The sequence below is a fragment of the Dermacentor albipictus genome, chromosome 7 (genome assembly GCF_038994185.2).
Source record: "Dermacentor albipictus isolate Rhodes 1998 colony chromosome 7, USDA_Dalb.pri_finalv2, whole genome shotgun sequence".
In the NCBI taxonomy this organism is placed as follows: Eukaryota; Metazoa; Arthropoda; class Arachnida; order Ixodida; family Ixodidae; genus Dermacentor; species Dermacentor albipictus.
The window spans coordinates 50,403,533-50,422,689 of record NC_091827.1 but is presented as its reverse complement, the minus strand read 5'-3'; the positions used below and the strand labels follow the sequence as shown (position 1 = coordinate 50,422,689).

Genomic DNA, 19,157 nt, shown 5'->3' with positions numbered 1-19,157 from the left:
TCCCTCACCCAATCTGCTCTTTTCTTATCCTTTACCGTTACACCTATCATTCTTTTTTCCGTAGCTCGTTGCATCGTCCTCAATTTGAGTAGAACCCTTTTCATAAGCCTCCAGGTTTCTGCCCCGTAGGTGAGTACTGGTAAGACACAGCTATTATGTACTTTTCTCTTGAGGGATAATGGCAACCTGCTGTTCATGATCTGAGAATGCCTGCCAAACGCACCCCAGCCCAGTCTTAGTCTTCTGATTATTTCCGTCTCATGATCCGGATCCACCGTCACTACCTGCCCTAAGTAGATGTATTCCCTTATGACTTCCAGTGCCTCGCTGCCTATTTGCTGTTCTGCCTATTTGCTGTAAATTTCTGTTCTCTTCCGAGATTGTTAAACATTACTTTAATTTTCTGCAGATTAATCATTAGACCCACTCTTCTGCTTTGCCTCTCCAGGTCAGTGAGCATGCATATCAATTGGTCCCCTGAGTTACTAAGCAAGGCAATATCATCAGCGAATCGCAAGTTACTAAGGCATTATCCTTTAACTTTTATCCCCAATTTTTCCCAATCCAGGTGTCTGAATACCTGCTGTAAACACGCTGTGAATAGCATTGGAGAGATTGCATCTCCCTGCCTGACGGCTTTCTTTATTGGGATTTTTTTTCCTTTCTTTATGAAGGACTACGTTGGCTGTGGAGCCGCTGTAGATATCTTTCAGTATTTTTACATACGGCTCGTCTACACCCTGATTCCGTAATGCCTCCATGACTGCTGAGGTTTCCATTGAATCAAACGCTTTCTCGTAATCAATGAAATCTATATATAAAGGTTGGCTATATTCCGCACACTTCTCTATCACTGATTGATAGTGTGAATATGGTCTACTGTTAAGTAGCCTTTACGGAATCCGGCATGGTCCTTTGCTTGACAGAAGTCTAAGGTGTTCCTGATTCTATTTGCGATTACCTTAGTAAATAGTTTGTAGGCAACGGACAGTAAGCTGATCGATATATAATTTTTCATGTCTTGGCGTCCCCTTTCTTATGGATTAGGATTATATTAGCGTTCTTCCAAGATTCCGATACGCTCGAGGTCATGAGGCATTGCGTATACAGAGTGGCCAGTTTCTCTAGAAAGATCTGCCCACCATCCTTCAACAAATCTGCTGTTACCTGATCCTCCGTAGCTGCCTTCCCCCTTTGCATATCTTCCAAGGATTTCTTTACTTCTTCCGGCATTACCTGTGGGATTTCGAATCCTTGTAGATTATTTTCTCTTCCATTCTCGTCGTGGGTGCGACTGGTACTGTATAAATCTCTATAGAACTCCTCAGCCACTTGAACTATCTCATCCACCTTAGTAATGATATTGCCGGCTTTGTCTCTTAACGCATACATCGGATTCTTGCCAATTCCTAGTTTCTTCTTCACTGTTTTTAGGCTTCCTCCGTTCCTGAGAGCATGTTCAATTCTATCCATATTATACTTCCTTATGTCAGCTGTCTTACGCTTGTTGATTAACTTCGAAGGTTCTGCCAGTTCTATTCTAGTAGTAGGGTTAGAGGCTTTCATACATTGGCGTTTCTTGATCAGATCTTTGGTCTCCTGCGATAGTTTACTGGTATCCTGCCTAATCGAGTTACCACCGACTTCCATTGCACACTCCTTAATGATGCCCACAAGATCGTCGTTCATTTCTTCAACACTAAGGTCCTCTTCCTTAGTTAAAGCCCAATACCTGTTCTGTAGCTTGATCTGGAATACCTCTATTTTCCCTCTTACCGCTAACTAATTGATCGGCTTCTTATGTACCAGTTTCTTCCGTTCCCTTCTCAGGTCTAGGCTAATTCGAGTTCTTACCATCCTGTGGTTACTGCAGCGCACCTTGCCGAGCACGTCCACATCTTGTGTGATGCCAGGGTTAGCGCAGAGTATGAAGTCTATTTCATTTCTAGTCTCGCCATTCGGGCTCCTCCACGTCCACTTTCGGCTATCCCGCTTGCGGAAGAAGGTATTCATTATCCTCCTATTATTCTGTTTCGTAAACTCTGCTAATAACTCTCCCCTGATATTCCTAGTGCCTATGCCATATTCCCCCACTGCCTTGTCACCAGCCTGCTTCTTGCCTACCTTGGCAATAAAGTCTCCATTAGTATAGTGTATTTAGTTTTCACTCTACGCATTCCACGTCTTCATAGAAGCTTTCGACTTCCTGGTCATCATGACTGGATGTAGGGGCGTAGACCTGTACAATCATCATTTTGTACCTATTATTAAGTTTCACAACAAGACCTGCCACCCTCTCGTTAATGCTATAGAAGTCCTGTATGTTACCATCTATATTCTTATTAATCACGAATCCCACGTCTAGTTCTCTTCTCTCCGCTAAGCCCCGCTAGCACAGTACGTGCCCGCTTTTGCCCGTGGTCACTGCAGCGCACCTTGCCGAGCACGTCCACATCTTGTGTGATGCCAGGGTTAGCGCAGAGTATGAAGTCTATTTCATTTCTAGTCTCGCCATTCGGGCTCCTCCACGTCCACTTTCGGCTATCCCGCTTGCGGAAGAAGGTATTCATTATCCTCCTATTATTCTGTTTCGTAAACTCTGCTAATAACACTCCCCTGATATTCCTAGTGCCTATGCCATATTCCCCCACTGCCTTGTCACCAGCCTGCTTCTTGCCTACCTTGGCAATAAAGTCACCCATTAGTATAGTGTATTTAGTTTTCACTCTACCCATTCCACGTCTTCATAGAAGCTTTCGACTTCCTGGTCATCATGACTGGATGTAGGGGCGTAGACCTGTACAATCATCATTTTGTACCTATTATTAAGTTTCACAACAAGACCTGCCACCCTCTCGTTAATGCTATAGAAGTCCTGTATGTTACCATCTATATTCTTATTAATCAGGAATCCGACACCTAGTTCTCTTCTCTCCGCTAAGCCCCGCTAGCACAGTACGTGCCCGCTTTTTAGCACTGTATATGCTTCTTTTGGGCTCCTAACTTCACTGAGCCCTATTATATCCCATTTACTGCCCTCTAATTCCGCCAAGAGCACTGCTAGACTGGCCTCCCTAGATAATGTTCTAGCGTTAAGCGTTGCCAGGTTCATATTTCAATGGCGGCCTGTCCGGCTCCTGTCTGGCGGCCTGTGCTGTGACGCAAAAGAGAAACGGAGCAGTCAACTCCGTTCGGGAACGGGAGTGAGATGTCGGGCCCCGGGCACGAACTTCTAGACTCCTACCGGCAGAATCAGGACTGCCGAGCCTCCTGAGCTAACCTCCTGGGCCAGTACGAGATCCAACCTTTTGAGAGCCTGGGGATCACTCCAGGAGTGACCGGTTCCTTCCGCAGACGACGTCGCGGCGTTCTTCACCTATAGGACCATGTGCCAGAACTGTTTTTAGGGGAGCCGCAACCGCCCAAATTCGCTCTTTTTTTACTTTCTTCACTACTTGTTTCTGGCCATCTTTATTTGTGCTTTTGTGGAATCTGAAATCAACTGCCATATTTCTCCACAAGCAGTAAATACCTCAAGTAAATCTAGAATGCCTGCTTATGCTACTTGCCACATATTAAAAGGAACCCTTAAACCCACCCTCGAAAGAGTAACAGGGATTCTGTATTAATCTGACCTAACTCGTACATGTCGGATACTTTCTGCCCTGGAAGCAAATTTCAAATTTGATGTCATTTCAGCTTTAGCTCGTGTAATAAAAACTGTAGAAGCTTCATTCATAGCATTGGCATGTCGCTAATTCTCGGCGCTGCATATTTCGCGCGTTATCGGTTACGCTGAAAATTTACACGACAGGGTAGGCAGTAATATTGTCTTCAGACGCGTTTGTGTTTTCAAACATCCTATGAATTCTTTCTTGCTGGCCGATGTGTGGATTCAACTTAACATTTCTTTTCTCTTCGAATTGAAACTTTTAAAAAATGGTGTGTATAACAGTCACACTCCTCGCCTCGTTTCTTTTATGAAAAACCAGGAAGCCATGCTAACGTCATAGCACCAGCAATTAAAGCTGCGTTCAGGGACCCCTATTCTCTTCCACTAGGAATATGTTAATGGACAATAATTACCTGCCGGTTTTCTTAGAAGAAGTGTGAGGCATCTTGTTTTAGAGCAGCTGGCTCTAAGACAAAAGTCGCTGAATTACTCAGTAGAAGTCTACGCCCTCTCTCTCATGTAGCTGCTTGCTGCTCTGGCCCAGCATTTTAGCGCAGAATATCTTTGTCTGCTTCGTGTTTGACTGCAGAGATCTGCAGAGTGACTGCAGAGATCGCCTTCCTCATGCTCGGTGGTCCTGCAAACAATTAACGGCATAGTGTCGTGAATTCTCTGGGCATATATAGTACACGCCACCTTCATTGCTAAAACACATCTTGTTACAATCTCTTTCCGGCTGATTCTTTGTCATCGGGCTAGCTGATAGGGTGAAAGAACGTGTTTGCTTATATTAGACGAGTGGAACACGCTGGGATTATTTCAAACCCTTCTCCAAGCTATACACATGTGCTCACAAGAATACAAATGCCACGATCGTGACCCGTAGATACACATTAAATGTCGCATCGCAGCAGAACCCATGACATTACAGATTGGAAGTGCCGCCAGTGTGATGAGAAAAAGTGTCGCTACATCGTTACACCTGAACAGATTTACGGGCCAGCTGCAGTAGCGGGCGAGTAGAGACAGCTTCAAAGCATCGCACGAGAGGAAGACCGTTAGCACAGCAACCCCTTACTCGGTCGAGCGGAGCGTTTGCGGCGCAACCTTTTGAACAAGGTTGGATACATTGTTAGGCAGCGTCAGCTCACGACCACGCGTTCTTTTCAGGTCCTCGATCGCGGTCCTCTATTTCAAGTCCCAGCCAAACGGCAACGTTGCTGAAACCTCTCGCAGGCCACGGAGCTCCTGTTCAGTCGTGAAGCACATTCTTGGTTGTTTCGTTTATAGGCGAGCCAGCGCCACGTTTTATTACGTGCAACTGCTCGTCGTAAGAGGGGCTAGCATGTTTGCTTCACAAAAACGCTGGTCCTCTGCGCGCACTCCACTGCAGAAAGGAGACAAGCCTGCAATGGTCCGAAACGTAAAACGCTCGCCGCCCCAGATTAGCGCATGCTCAGTGGCGTCTCCGATTACCCTCTGGGCGCACTGGCCCGAAAATGTTGTCAGCTATAACTCTCGAATGGTGCGCCCACTAACTGCATTGGCTCAGCGCTGATAAATCACGTCGCCATCCCATATGTGCATTTATGGCACGCTAGATGTGCACGGCACAACGGAATTGCTAACGGAGGCGCCAATGAACAGGGACTTGTGACCGATGTTGATAATATATGCATTCCGCTGGTTTAGTCGATTTTGCGAGTGCTTAAAGTGGTAACAATAAAACGTTGTGGGTGTGTGTATGAGAACAACTACAAATTTTGTCTTAGCGAAGGACGATGCAGAAACATGAATTTGCGTGTGCTCCAGTAAAATAAACTAGTCTCGAATCGCACTCCGATCTTTAAGACAATTACCCGATATCGCTAATGCGAAATTTTCATTGAGAGCGCCTTTATGCGTGATATCATCACATGAAATTCAGGCCGTAGTTTTTTAGCGTTAATAAACATCGAGGTTTCTTCATTATGTCGAGAATACTTACGATGGGCATTAGGAAGCAAGACAAATTAAAATTTACATGTCTTCCCAATCTGGTACAGCACACCAGAAACAACTTTTTAAAGAACATTAAGAACATTAAGTCAAGGTGCTTTAAATTTTCGAGACTCCGTATATTCACAGACTCTCACATCTATCTTTGGCGATATCAGTACGAAAGCTGCACAGTCAAGAGAGGTACGTGTTGGACACAGAACGTAACTGTAAGCCAGCCCACCCGTAAAACACGTTAAGGCTCTAGATATACCTTTCAGTGGTAGTCACATGAAAGCCGCAACTCCTTCTATGCAATAATGGTACACAGTGCCTTACTTGTGGTAATTTGCAATGTTTGCCTACTCCAGCGTGTTTTGAATCGATCTATGTACCTACCTGTGTAATCTATGTATCTATCTATCTAACCGATTACGCCTACGCAGTCGCCCGAGTTGTATGTCTGTTTGTGCCGCTGGGCTTATGCCATGTCAAGGGCATGGTGGCATTCTTGTTACGCCCTCTAATCTGACTCACTGGCACTTGATGTGTAATAGGTTGAGCCAATACGTATGAGCTCGTGGTAGTGATTCAGTATGGGTCGGTTTTTCGTCGTCGTTGCTTCTTTGTTACCTGACTCAGCATACCATTTTCGTCGTACAGTCGTCATGCATTCGTTCTCAAAGCACCATCGTGATGCTGTCGGGGTAATTAAATCGTTCTCATTGGAGCTTCGTGATCTACCTCTCGTCGTGACGTCGACGTCTCAGCTCCTACTTAAACCCAGTGGCCTAAGTTATGTAATAGGTTGAGCAGCTTGATGTGCGCTCATGTCGTGACCCTATTCTGTTCCCTGGATTGTCGTCATTGCTGCTTCGTCTGTAGACTCTCTCGTAGCGTCTTTCTCAGGATATACATGTGATACAGTCCTCGTGAAATCATTGTTACATAGCCGTCATCATGCTGCCACGGTTTTTCATTATCATAACTCTAATTTCATCAACCGGCTCTCATCTTAGCATTGTCGTCACACCATCGCCATCATGCAGTCGTCGTCATGCGATTGTCGTCTTATAGTCATCGTCATGGTGTCCTGTTACCACCGTCATCACCTCAATAATATTCCCTCGTTGTCGTCGCAGCGCCTTCGTCATTCCATCGACGTCATCATTCCCTGGTCATTTATTTGCAATCTTACTGTGGCCATTGAAGCGTGTTTTCTTTCTTCAACAATACAGTGTTTTTTAATACGTAAGTAAGAAATGACCACAAACGTCCTTGCTAACTCCCTACCCCTCAGTATTGACTTTTAGCTGATTCTAGAACTTGCCATGAAAGGCTTGCTTTTATCACTTTACGCATTGCAGCCGACAGCAGCTGCATGGCTCTGTGGTGCGCATGTCCAGCGTTTGTTCTGTTCACGAGATGACTTGAATGTGCGCTTGCGCTCACACTCTCCTGTCCGGTTGTCTTCGGTGTTGGGCACCGAATTTTTGCTGCGCCAGCCTAACCGATGGAAAGTAGCCACATCCCACTTACATATAGTCAAGCGTTAACAATACCTCCATAAGGGAAGTCTGCGAAGTCGTCCAGCTGTGAGCGCGCGCTGGCAAGGGTTCTTGTAGCCTCACCTTAAGTTTCGTGTGATTCGAGGCTAGCAGATTGTCCAAATGTAGTTGACATTAGCGAGAACCGACGGCTATGACATTGGTAAGCAGAGTGGCCAGGGACTAATTTCTACGCTGGCGGCCTCGCCCCACAGGGAGCCAGCCGTAGCCGGCTTTTTCCAGAGGTACGCTATTATTATCCAAATCCTCATTGAAATTTTAGCTTACTTGAGGCTATTTAATAAACTGCCTCAATAAAATACACAGTAACTGCAAGAAAACGCGCATTGATCCAAACGCCCTCATTAATTGAGTTCACCTTTCAGCCAATAACAGCTGTGTATGGGCGTTTGCTTTACCAACAAATAAAGTATCCAGAAAATAGTGAGGAGCAGGCTTCTGTTGAAAAGAAAGCGTTGAAGAGAAAGTTTATTTCGGGTTTCATATGCGAGTTCAACTGGCCCCTCATGACTGTAGTGTGATCCTCAATACCTGTTGTCGGATTAAACATACAACTGACAAATGTAGGCTATCAAAAAAGAGAGTTCTTCATTTTATTACTTAACGCTTCCTTGACGGTAAATTAGGGAAATTTACAAATATTTAGCCTTGATTTAGTGCCTCGACGTGAACTAGGAATATGCAAGCAAGATTTCTTTTCGTACCTCCAAAATACTATAATCTTTCGGGAACAATATGTTATAGCGTGAAGGACTACCATGTTTCCTAGCTAGCCTTACTGAAGCTACTTAAATGGTACAAAAGTCCATGACGATCACTAAATCTGTTGAATAGAAGTGACGTCAGGAAGACGGTGCACCACTACATTGATCGAATCACAATTGCATTACCGTCAACAGCAGTCATGAGATGTGTTCTGCAATACCTTGAAAAGAATACGTTGCTTCTTACATCAGTTTTGCTAACGTTAACTTTGACACCATAAATATGGCAGTGGCCGTGCGACTTGGCGCGTAGTAGGTGTTCCTATCTCAGCCTTTGAACGGCTACACGTATGCTAGTAAACAAAATGGCGAGAGCCGAAAACGCCGAGTTATCGTTCACAGTGATGAAACGCTACTGCGAAGTCTAACTTTATTCAAAGGCGACACGTTGTGCAAATGTTAACGATTTCTCAGTATGTTCAAGTATGAAAAAAAAGCACAGAGTTGGATTCCAGGCAGCGTTAGAGGTTTTGCTCTATATTAGCAGGTGAATTTCAAGCTGCTAAATTCTTGTCGATATATCTGCAGGTTAAGGAGATGCCAATAATGACAGCACAATTATTGGCGTTTAGGCTATGATAACGACTTTATAACGACGATGGCTGCCTAACGGTACCAGTACAATGCTTGCAAGCCCAGTGTGTGTTGAAGGCTAAAAGCAATGAGTCTATAATGACGATTGCGTGACGACGACGCCGTGACAGCAGTGGCATGATGACGTTGGAATGACGACAATGGAACTAGAATGACGACATCACGGCAACAATATGGCTACGAATGCATGACGGCTTTATTGGGAGAATGGTTTGTCCACTAAAAACTAATCAGAATCACGACTAGACTCGAATGATGACGAACGATTGGCACCGACGGCATCAGAAAATCGAACCTAGTGGCCCAATGTAGTTCGCTACGTTTGGCACTGGGTCTGCATAAGAGACTAGGTAGACGCAAGGGTAGATGGATATACAGATAGAAAGGTTTAGACAGCATGACGACGATGTGAGAATCATTGGGGCATGATAGAAAAACCATAATTACAACTGAATGAGAAAACCATCATATTCATAGAATGAGGAAAAATAAATAACGTTCATAGCCCGGCCACAGGCCGTTCGGTTGCTAACTTCTGTTTCACGACTAGTTGAATGTGGATATGCGAAAAGTGATATGAAAACAACGATAACTGTATCTGCAACAAGTGACAAAATACGCCTACATATTGTTAGAAGGCTACTGCTATTTTTAGAAGTTTGTCGTCATTCGCAAAGGCTTCGATGAACGGGCACTATTTGCGGTGCTGATATTTTCGGCGGTCGCTTTTGAATATTGGGAACACAGAGGCATCACCTGGGAAGCCTCGGTCTGCTCAATGTTAGCTAACACGGACATTGTACACTGAGCAAGGGTTGTCTGCTGGTTGGTCACCTGTAGAAGAGCTACGTCAAATATAGACCGTGGTGTAGATATCACGTGCCAAAGGGTCTATGAGCAATCTACCTTCTCTGTGTAGGGAAGAACGAACAATTTAATCGAGTTTTACAACACAACAAAAAAGGAACATGACACAACTACTGAACACTGTTTATGTTGAGATTTTCAACTGAATATTGACCTACGTTTTGGACCATTCCAAGTTTCGTAACTGTAAGAGGCAATAGTAAACCCAACATTTATGTAATCACAGCAAATTGATGAATGTATAATGAATATACACTTGAAAATAAAACTCATCGCCCTGGTTGTGATAATGCCAGCGACGGTGGAGCAAGACAGGCATACATCCCAATAGTGACGGTGGGCTTCTAGAGTAAAGCATAAACGCATGTAAGAAATGCCATGGAGGAAGTTACTGGCAGAAAAGTACGTCAGACGCGCCAAACGAGCCACTGTCAGAAAGTAAGTGATCAAGACCGTACAAATAAGTTGCTCACTTTGTAGACTGCATCATTCATAGTGGTCAAGTTTCCTTTAGTTCAGCACTATAACTGCACACAAACAAACTGTTTCTTTACAGAAAATCCAGTTGATATGTCGAACTGCAATGCTCAGCTACATCGTAGAAGCCAGGTTACCCGCATTCTATAAACGTCGGGGTTCATCGTACCAGCTAAGAAAAGCTGCAAATAGCGCCACGTTGCATGCACAATTATCTGTTTTCTCATAGTGATAAGTGTCATCCTATCTCATAATGCCACATTTATTTTAGTGCTAAATACTCTATCATGCAAATGCGAACATGGTGAGCATTAGAAATGATGACAGGGCGTATATTATAAAATTATATCATTGCTATCAAAAGTATAGACTTTTGCCTACTGAATGGAATGTTTATTTTTAGTATATTTACTTATGGAAGTCATCTAGCACTCCATAGATGCCCTCACTTTTGCACCAGTTTGTCACTGTTGTCTTCTTCGTATTTGGAATACATCTGGCAGCAACTTTTCGATGTGCACACAAGCAAACAACTTGGTGACGGCAGAAATTAAATAATGCTTATAACGCAGTCAATTATTCTTATCTAAAAGAATAGCTGAAATCGGCCGCTTCTTTTCTTCATTCTTATGATGCTTTGAAGCCTAATCATGTAATGATTTGTTTTCATTTCCGGAAGATATATTTGTTGACAGTAATGCTTTATTTGCCGCTGATGCCTTGTACTGTCGTCATTCACGTGCATGTACGCAGTACACACCCGGTGAAAGCTAGATGCACAAAACACGCTTTATACAGCCGTTATTTTTTCACTCTCATCAAACGGAGTGACATTGAATACGTAAGCCAACAATTAGGGATAGGTTCTAATATTAGAATAAACAACAGGACAGCAAATTCCTTCAGATGGCGGTCTTGAATATAGGAACCGAAAACGCGCTGCGATATATGTGCTTAGAACGACAGAAAGCTGAGCTAGTTGGTAAGGATTCATTATGCAAAAAAGAAGGGAGGCGTGCATACAGGACACCAGAATAAAGAAGTGGACAACACGAACGCCGCATGTAACAAAGAAGTCAGACGTGCAGACACGACACAAGAGTAGAGAAGTGGACAACACGAACTTCATGTTGTTCGGCGTTCGTGTTGTCCACTTCTATACCCTTGTGTCCTGTCTGCACACCTCACTTCTTTTTTGCATAGCGATATATGTGGTTCCTCCCACGTGAGGTTCCATGCGGACTGTGACGTAAGCAACAATGACCCACATGTCGCAGAACGACGGCCGCCCAACAAATCAATGTGTGATCTTAAGTATTATACAAGTCGGTCAGATGCACAAGTCTGCATGTAGTAATGCTGACAAAGTATTAGTTCAAATACACTAATTTATTTACAGGGATCCATCTTGACCACTCCGTTCTCTTCTTCCTCTTGTTCGTCTTGTCTCTTTGGCCGTCTTCTTTACCTAAACATTGCATATTCGCGGATTTCTGTTTTCATACCTCCTGGGACGATAGGGCATGACGTGTCCTACGGATTCTGTTTCAGTTTTTCCCTGCCGGTCCCAGACATTTTAGTGATTTTACATCAGACAGCATTCATCCGAAATAATATCACTCGTATTTTTGTTAATTTTTAACTTTCGCGTAATAAGGGCTTCTAACACGCACGCAAGGTGTTTTTTCCTCTTCTTCTCCTGTACGTCAGTATATGGTGATGTCGTCGATGTATACGTTACAAAACTTTCGCATGAACTCACCGAGAATAAAATAGATCATTTGCTGACGCCAATCTCCAAAATCCTTCCAACCGAATGACAAGTGGTTGTGCTCCTACACATTGAAATGCGTTACAAAAGCAGTGTGCGGCTTGCAGGATTCTTGTAGTGCCTAGCCAGAATTCTTTACATAATCATCTGCAGGGAATGGAAACAAATCAGTATCCCAGCTTTTCTTCCGGTGATCTGTGCAAAGGCAAAATAGCCGTCGTCTTCCGGTACTGGGGTGAGTACTGACGCAAGTTTGGATGTTGAAGGCCCTATAGTAGCGGTAACGGCATTTTGCATATTTTGGAGTTTCACCTCTAGCCATGTATTTTTCTCTTGAGTCAGACTGTACGCCTTTTTACGCGGGGCTGTGCCGTCACAAAGCTTAGATGGCCGCTCAGGTACATCTGCTAGATGAGGGTGCTTCTCCAGAGAAAAAGAAAAGCCCAGGAAAGTTTGTCATTACCCCATCAGCGTTTTACCTCTTTTGTTATCACCTTTTAACACTGTCCAGGAGCAGAGGTGTCGTATATATTTCTTCTTTTACACCCTCCCCGCCCCTCTGCTATGCCTTGTCGCTGTGGGTTCCTTAATAAATAACTAAATAGGTAAATAAGTAAATAAATAAGTCAGTTCAACTCCGGGCGTGAATTTGCAATTGGACACAAATTAGACATAAATGATTCATAAATGGTTACTTCGCATCTCCGAAAATCGCGCACTTAAAACCTGAAGTGGGTGCTCTTGGCGCAATTTACTGCGTTCCTATCTGGCAGCATAAGTTGTAGACAAAAATGTGGGACAATTTTTTTCCAATTGAGGAGTAATTACCGCCAAAAGTGAAACGGCACGCCTTCAGATGCAGCAGGGCTTCTACTTGCGTAAACCGTGTAATAGGAGTGCGCGGATGGTTAGACCGCAGTCGAAAATGCTAAGGGTTCTGAAATTGAAGAGACTGCCCTTCGTATTCGGTTGGCTTGTCTATGGCTATATAATTGCGACTTGATGGCTGTCATGGCGGAGTCGGTCTTTGCATGGGCGCTGATCTTAATGTTTGTGGTAATTAGTTATGAGGAGATAGAATGATTATGTTTTTTTTATGGGTCGGGAGACACGTCATGGTTATCGAAATGCATGCATTGAGGACGGCTGAAGGACGCACTTGGTGTATGACCGTCTAGTCATACTCTTCAAGAGCACGCGTCGGGCACGTTATCTTTCGCTTGCCGAACAAGCTTAGTCTTCGTTGCCATCGTAGCATTGGTTACACTAGGTATGCATTGAAAATAAGAAAACTACTGTGAAAGGTGTGTATTTAAATTGCGTTCATAAATTGTCCGAATCAGGCTGCTCGAGGTTTTACTAATTGCCGAGCTGCCCATGGCAACATGGTGGAGAACCCGGCACCCATCGATCGAAGTTATAAAGCGATCTTGAAACACTACAGGGAAATCAGAAGGCTCTACCCAGCCCCGCATAGGAGCCTTTCAGCCATGGACTCAGCGACGTTACGCAGGCTCCAAACAGACACATACCTAAACCTACATAAATTGCACATATACTACCCAACAGCATATAAGGACATATGCCCGTGGTTAGGGCGCGCACCAACGCTCTACCACATCACATGGGAGTGCACAGTTCACACAGAAGAACAAGAAGATAATAACACGAGAGCGAGGTGGTAGGCATTGCTATCCAGCTCCGGCCTCGGGGATCAGCTCAGGCTCGTCCGCAAGGCAGAAAGGATGGCGAGGGCCAGCGGTGCCTTAAAATAGTGGCCCGACCACACGGCATTACCCCGTTTTAGGGGCAACAAAGTTCTTTCTACGAATAAAGTTTTGTTCGTCCTCTTCACCACCGACACTTCCGGCGTTCTTTACAAGTCGCCTCATTTTACCAACTGCTTTATATAACCTAGCATGCATGTGGGCGCTGACAGCATAAGAATTGGCAACATCCACCGAAAAAACTGCACAGCGGCTGCTTTGTGCACATTCGCGCATTGAAATGCACGAGACCCGCTAACATTGTGCCGCTACGACAATGTGTTTAGCACTGTGATATTACTGTTGCACGCGAATTCACAATAACTAACCAAAATATTGGTAAATGTACGCACCATATGGTCTGTTTCGCTGAAGACATGTAAAGTGAGAAAGGCTAATTTTATAAACCAACTTTTCCAATTCTCCGCGCAGTCACATACCACACATTTCAGATCGTTTTCCTCACTTTTGTTCGGAAGTAACGATGAGCCAAATTCCCCCAATTGCTTTGTGTGGACAACGCATATTTGGTAAAATTTATTTCAGATGCTGGAACTTATTTCTGAGCTCTACAAGAAAATAGTGCTTGCACTACGTTAAACACTTTTGCTGAGGGTCAAGGTATCGGTATTCCAGACTGCCGCAATTGTTAAGGCAGCGGCTCGTGTAATACCCTTGGTTAAATGTAGTGCAATAGATAGCCTAAATGTATACGAACATACACTGACAGCTGCGAACCGGCATCGAATGCTGAACAATCCGAAGGTGAAAGAGCAGTCGAAGCTTCCGAGAAAAGAGCCAAGAAAAATATTTGCTACCTCTCATGTAAAGTTAAAATCAATCCTAACACTCTCTTTGAGATCTCGAATAATATGAAAATACTATAACATCCACCTTACTCCCGGCAACTGGTCTTTGTCTATATCGCTCCATAATGCCCCGGTGACATAGGGTAATAAAACATGTAAAGGACATTACATATATGTGTTCGTCTCGCCCTTGCTATCAGAACTCGCAGCGAAAACAAAATGAAATGTCTTTGAGTGGGGCTCTACAAGAAAACCCAATAGCAGTACCTTGTTATTTTTATCTGCTGACGTCAAACTCACCTGAGCGCCGACGTAAGCACCGGGTGGTGACCCGCAACCTTCTTGGAAACGCCGATTCAAAAGGTCTTCTAGTTTTTAGGAGCTCACTTTCGTTTGAATTCAAATAGAATAGCATTGCCTGCTTTGGCAGGTTTTGATTCTTTCGTTGACAGGAGGCGAGAAACATGCGGAAATGCAGAAGGTTTTCATGAGGCGGAGCTAGTGCAATGAAAGTAGATAACCAGATGATATTTGTGGTGCTGGAATCTGGGATTTGTCCACTTCTTGCCTAGCTCGTGCTGGATGGTCATAAATAGCACTGGAATACAATGGAAGGAAAAGTTTCGCTTACGATTACGATATTCCCTTAAGTGAATTTTGAGCCTAGTCCTATACGTGTTTTCATTTTGCGATGCACTGAGGCAATGAATTTTAGATTTATGTAACAGAGCCGGCGATCGCCGAAAACTTGATCTGTGGGTGAAGCGACTCGGCTTATCCCTAGTGCCGCGTGGCTTGCAGGAAGTACTACACAATTTGCGTCACTCGCAATATCAAATTACCAAACAATCGCAAGCCATGAGAATCGAAAAACAAATGCGTGAATGGCATCAAATCAAGCAAACCAATCAAGCGCGAGTGACAGCTGATGCGAGCACATGATAGTAGGAAACGAGCAGTCTGGCTGTGTCCAGATAGGAGCATGTATCGAGCGGTCGCGAGGATGCGCATTACACCAGGTCCTCGCGGGCACGTCACTGAAGGGGCTGTTCTCATTGGTCTGCGGTGTTCGCGGCTCACCTCTTTCATCTCCCGCTCCGCGTTTGCTCTGTCAAGGGTCGCTGTGCTCGTTCGCTCAGTTACGCAACCGATGCTTCCGACGCGGACGCTCACCACAGAAACGGGCGCCAAAGAGCTGTGCTCTAAATAGAGCCGCGTAAACGCGGCTCTATTTCATCATCACTGCATTTTCATCATCACGGCATTTTTAATCATCACGGTGATTTCACCAATTTGGCGCAAAAGTCAAGTCTACCAAATGTGTCAACCACTCAAAAACAAGGTGAACACACACTACCATTGTTATTTCGATAATGTTACTTACCCCAAAATTAAGCATGCGCTTAATTTTGTGGCCCAATGTTTATACGCAGGTCGTGAGGTCGGTCTGGCTGGACTGCTGACAATAATCAAACACTTGGGACCTGATGTCGCACCTGCCGTGCATTTTTTATGAGAATTGCGGCCGAAGTAGTGGGTGTACGTAAATGCAATGCCGTTTGCGGAATGACGGGTTCCCAAAGAGACATACGGAGTAACAACATTGGTAACGACATCTGATGAAGCAGTGTCCAGCGGGAGAGCACACTAAGTTAACGCTGCAGTGACCTAAATATTCGAATTTATTGCTTGCGGAAAACGTTCGCAGCGACAAAACGTTCCCATACAATTCTTTTACGAAGTGTTCGCGATAACACGGACGTGACAGAAGAAAAAGAATGCAAACACAATGCAGTTGGACAAAACACCACAACATCTCGCTACCAGATTAGCTACTCCTGTCAACAGCTTTGGTACCCCAGTATGACGCAATCGTTTGGATGTTTACGGACAAAAATAAAACTCCATAATGACGACGAAAGAGTTTCCGTCTAGCAATGTCCGCCACACGCTCTCACAAATAATCGCCTAAATATCAGCTCTGTTATAGGCTAAACCTTCTAACACGTATTCCGCACTATAGATCTGGCATTTCGTTCAATCAGCATTTCACAGTTATCAGATGAAACATTCTCATCACCATATAGAGCCAGTTGACTACAGCCTTAATTGTGTACTTCTCAGTCAGAAAAGTTCCTGGCCTAATGATATTCTTTTTTGTTCAGTGATATTAAAGCTCTGGAAATAGGTGCCCTCGAGTCATTTTGCATATGCGCAGAGTGGTCATAGATTTGTAAGGGTGTCGAGACAATGATGCTTGCTAGTTGCTTGCTGCAGCTTCCATGTATATTAGCTCCTCAAAGTTGAAAATAAGGTAAAAGAAAGAAAACGTGCCGTACAGAAATAGACGGGACGTGCTATGGACATCATACCAGTCTGTTTTACATTTCCTTCACACAGCAGTTAACACTATACGAACGAGTCTGAGAACGGCTACCATGAATATCTTTTCAAGGAGATATTGTCGTGGAAACAATTAAACTAAATGAAACTGGAGCGAAAAAGAAAGCATTCCGGCTGCACTGTGTAAAGCATATGTTCAAGCACTGTAACTGTCTTTCGTTACAGCGGTACTTACAGAGCGTTGTCACAAAAACTTACAGCATATGTCTTGGTGGTTGCTCATAGCTAGGAATTCAACAACTTCTCTGTTTGCCTACGCTTTCCCTTGCGCAGTACATGCATAGTGACGAAAGCCGGAATGCTCAGTCACTAAAGACAGCGATTTATCAAGTGTCCCACCACTGCCGGCGCCTCAAGAGCTACGCGGTGCTACCACAATCTACTGCCCAGTTTGACCGATGTATCACCTCCTGCGGTAAAGCGGTACCTTTTGTACAGCGCCTTTTCATCCATTCGAAGTACGCGCTGCATGCTTCTTTGTGCAGACTCTTGTCAACAACTTCGGTACCCTAGTATGAGGTAACCGTTTAGATGTTTACGGACGAAAATAAAACTACCCAATGACGACGATAAAGTATCCGTCTCGCAAGGTCCGTGATACGCTCTCACAAGTTATCGCCTGAAGATCAGCTCTGTTATAGGCTAAACCATCTAATACGTATTCCGCGCTGTAGATCTGGCACAGAATTTCACAGATATCACGTGAAACATCCTCATCCCCATATAGAGCCAGTTGACTACAGCCTCAATTGTATACTTCTCAGTCAGAAAAGCCCCTGGCCTAATAATATTCTTTTTTGTTCATGATATTAAAGCTCTGCAATGACTATCGGAAAAACGCGTTCTACTTTTTCAGGTGATGAGGGAACAACGGGTATTGCTCAGTTGGCGGTCACTTCTTTTTTGCGGGGGAGAAGTCGGGAAAGTATGGCAGTGCTACTGTCTCCCCACTTGGGCGACAAGTCTCTCTTTGACGTGCGTGCCTTTCTTTGTTTGTCTTGCTTTGGAGGCCCTTCTCCAACGAGCGGAGGCGTTCCCCGAGGAAACCGGGCCTTTTGAGGCATTCCTCATGTCATTGCAGGCTTTATGCCACTATGTGTTCTCACGACTACGACAATGCCGTTCTACGGCAGTCGATGGCGACTCTTGTTTTTATTGCCTTGGAGCGGACCGAATTGTCGGTTCTGATGTTTTATTTGTACTTTTTAAATATTTGTTTTGAATTCGCGTGCGTGACTTGGAGAGCTGACGTCTTTCGCGTGGGCTCTCGCTTTTCTTGCTTCTCATCCCGGCACACAGCCAGTGACTAACCCAAGTTTTGCACCAACACAACCGGCAAGACGAGATAAATCGACAGACACTGGCCACTTTCGGGTGAGTGCAACTTATCTCAGGATATCAAACCTTATTCCCGATGACAGCGCGTCCGCTCAGTTAACCCTAACGCCGAAACCAGCTTCTGGAATCGCATCGCAAGAAATAGCGTAGTGGCGCACGCCGAGTGAGAAGACGCACACGAACGCTTGCTCACGCCGCGGCGAAAAAGCGCTATGACGAGCCTAGAGGTAGTTGCTGCGACCGAAATGTCAAAAAGCTAAAAAGAAAATTAAGCAAATGAAATGCAGGTGGACCGGACAGAAGAAATCACCTGGAATTTTACCTGGAGCAATGACATAGAAAGCGCCCGAACAATTGAAACGGAAAGCGCCTGAATCAAAACAAAATAGGGCATGAAGGAAACCAAGAATACAAAGATGCCCGCAATAAGATCAAATAAAGCAAGCTTCCAATCCAGCACCGTCGGAGCAACAACGCAGACCCAGCATGCCGCCCCTGCCGGTCAACGACATTAAGATCGTCTACCGCTCGCAAGCAGGTCTCGATCTCGCCAAATGGAATACCATCGCATACGAACGGCAGAGCCGAGTGTACTATCGCAGCAAAAATTGAATGACGAAGTACGAGCACAAGTACAGAGAATTCAAAATTTAATCATCGCAACCACGGCCGACAAGGAAGACGCCAAGATGCTGGTCAGCATCAACAGAATAGGGCTGCGACGTACTTACGGCAACGTCAAAGGCAACATACGAACCCTGGTCGATGTCTCCAGAGGCGTATGCGATGCCCTCATACCAGAATGAGCACCGCAGAACTCATGGTAGGAATGCTAGCACTGGCACGATACACCGTTGTTCACGACCGAATGATGGGTCCGTCGACCATGGCAGTCGTAACCTTCGAAAGACCGCACGTTTTCTATGAAACCGTAGCTTTCTGTGTGTCATTAATTCGCTCGTGAGTACCAAAAACGCGCTGCACAAAAGCCAACTTACACATCTGCGCAGAGTACTACAGTTTATATACGCAGTAACGCGCCAGCGTCGATTGGCCTGCCGATCAGTGCCTGATAACGGCGCAAATCGACGAGATACAGAGTGCAATTGTATGCTCGTCCTGAAAGTGTGTGTGTGATCGTACTCAAAGG

General features: G+C 44.7%; 1 protein-coding gene across 1 annotated transcript in view; it reads right to left on the bottom strand.

The window, feature by feature from the left end:
- Positions 1 to 18,782, bottom strand: part of LOC135910158 (uncharacterized) — a 120,353-nt gene extending 101,571 nt beyond the window's left edge. The window contains exon 1 of the mRNA XM_070522232.1: positions 18,765 to 18,782. The gene's annotated coding sequence lies outside the window, so the exon portion shown is untranslated. The remainder of the gene's footprint in view (positions 1 to 18,764) is intronic.
- Between the last annotated feature and the right edge of the window lie 375 nt (positions 18,783 to 19,157).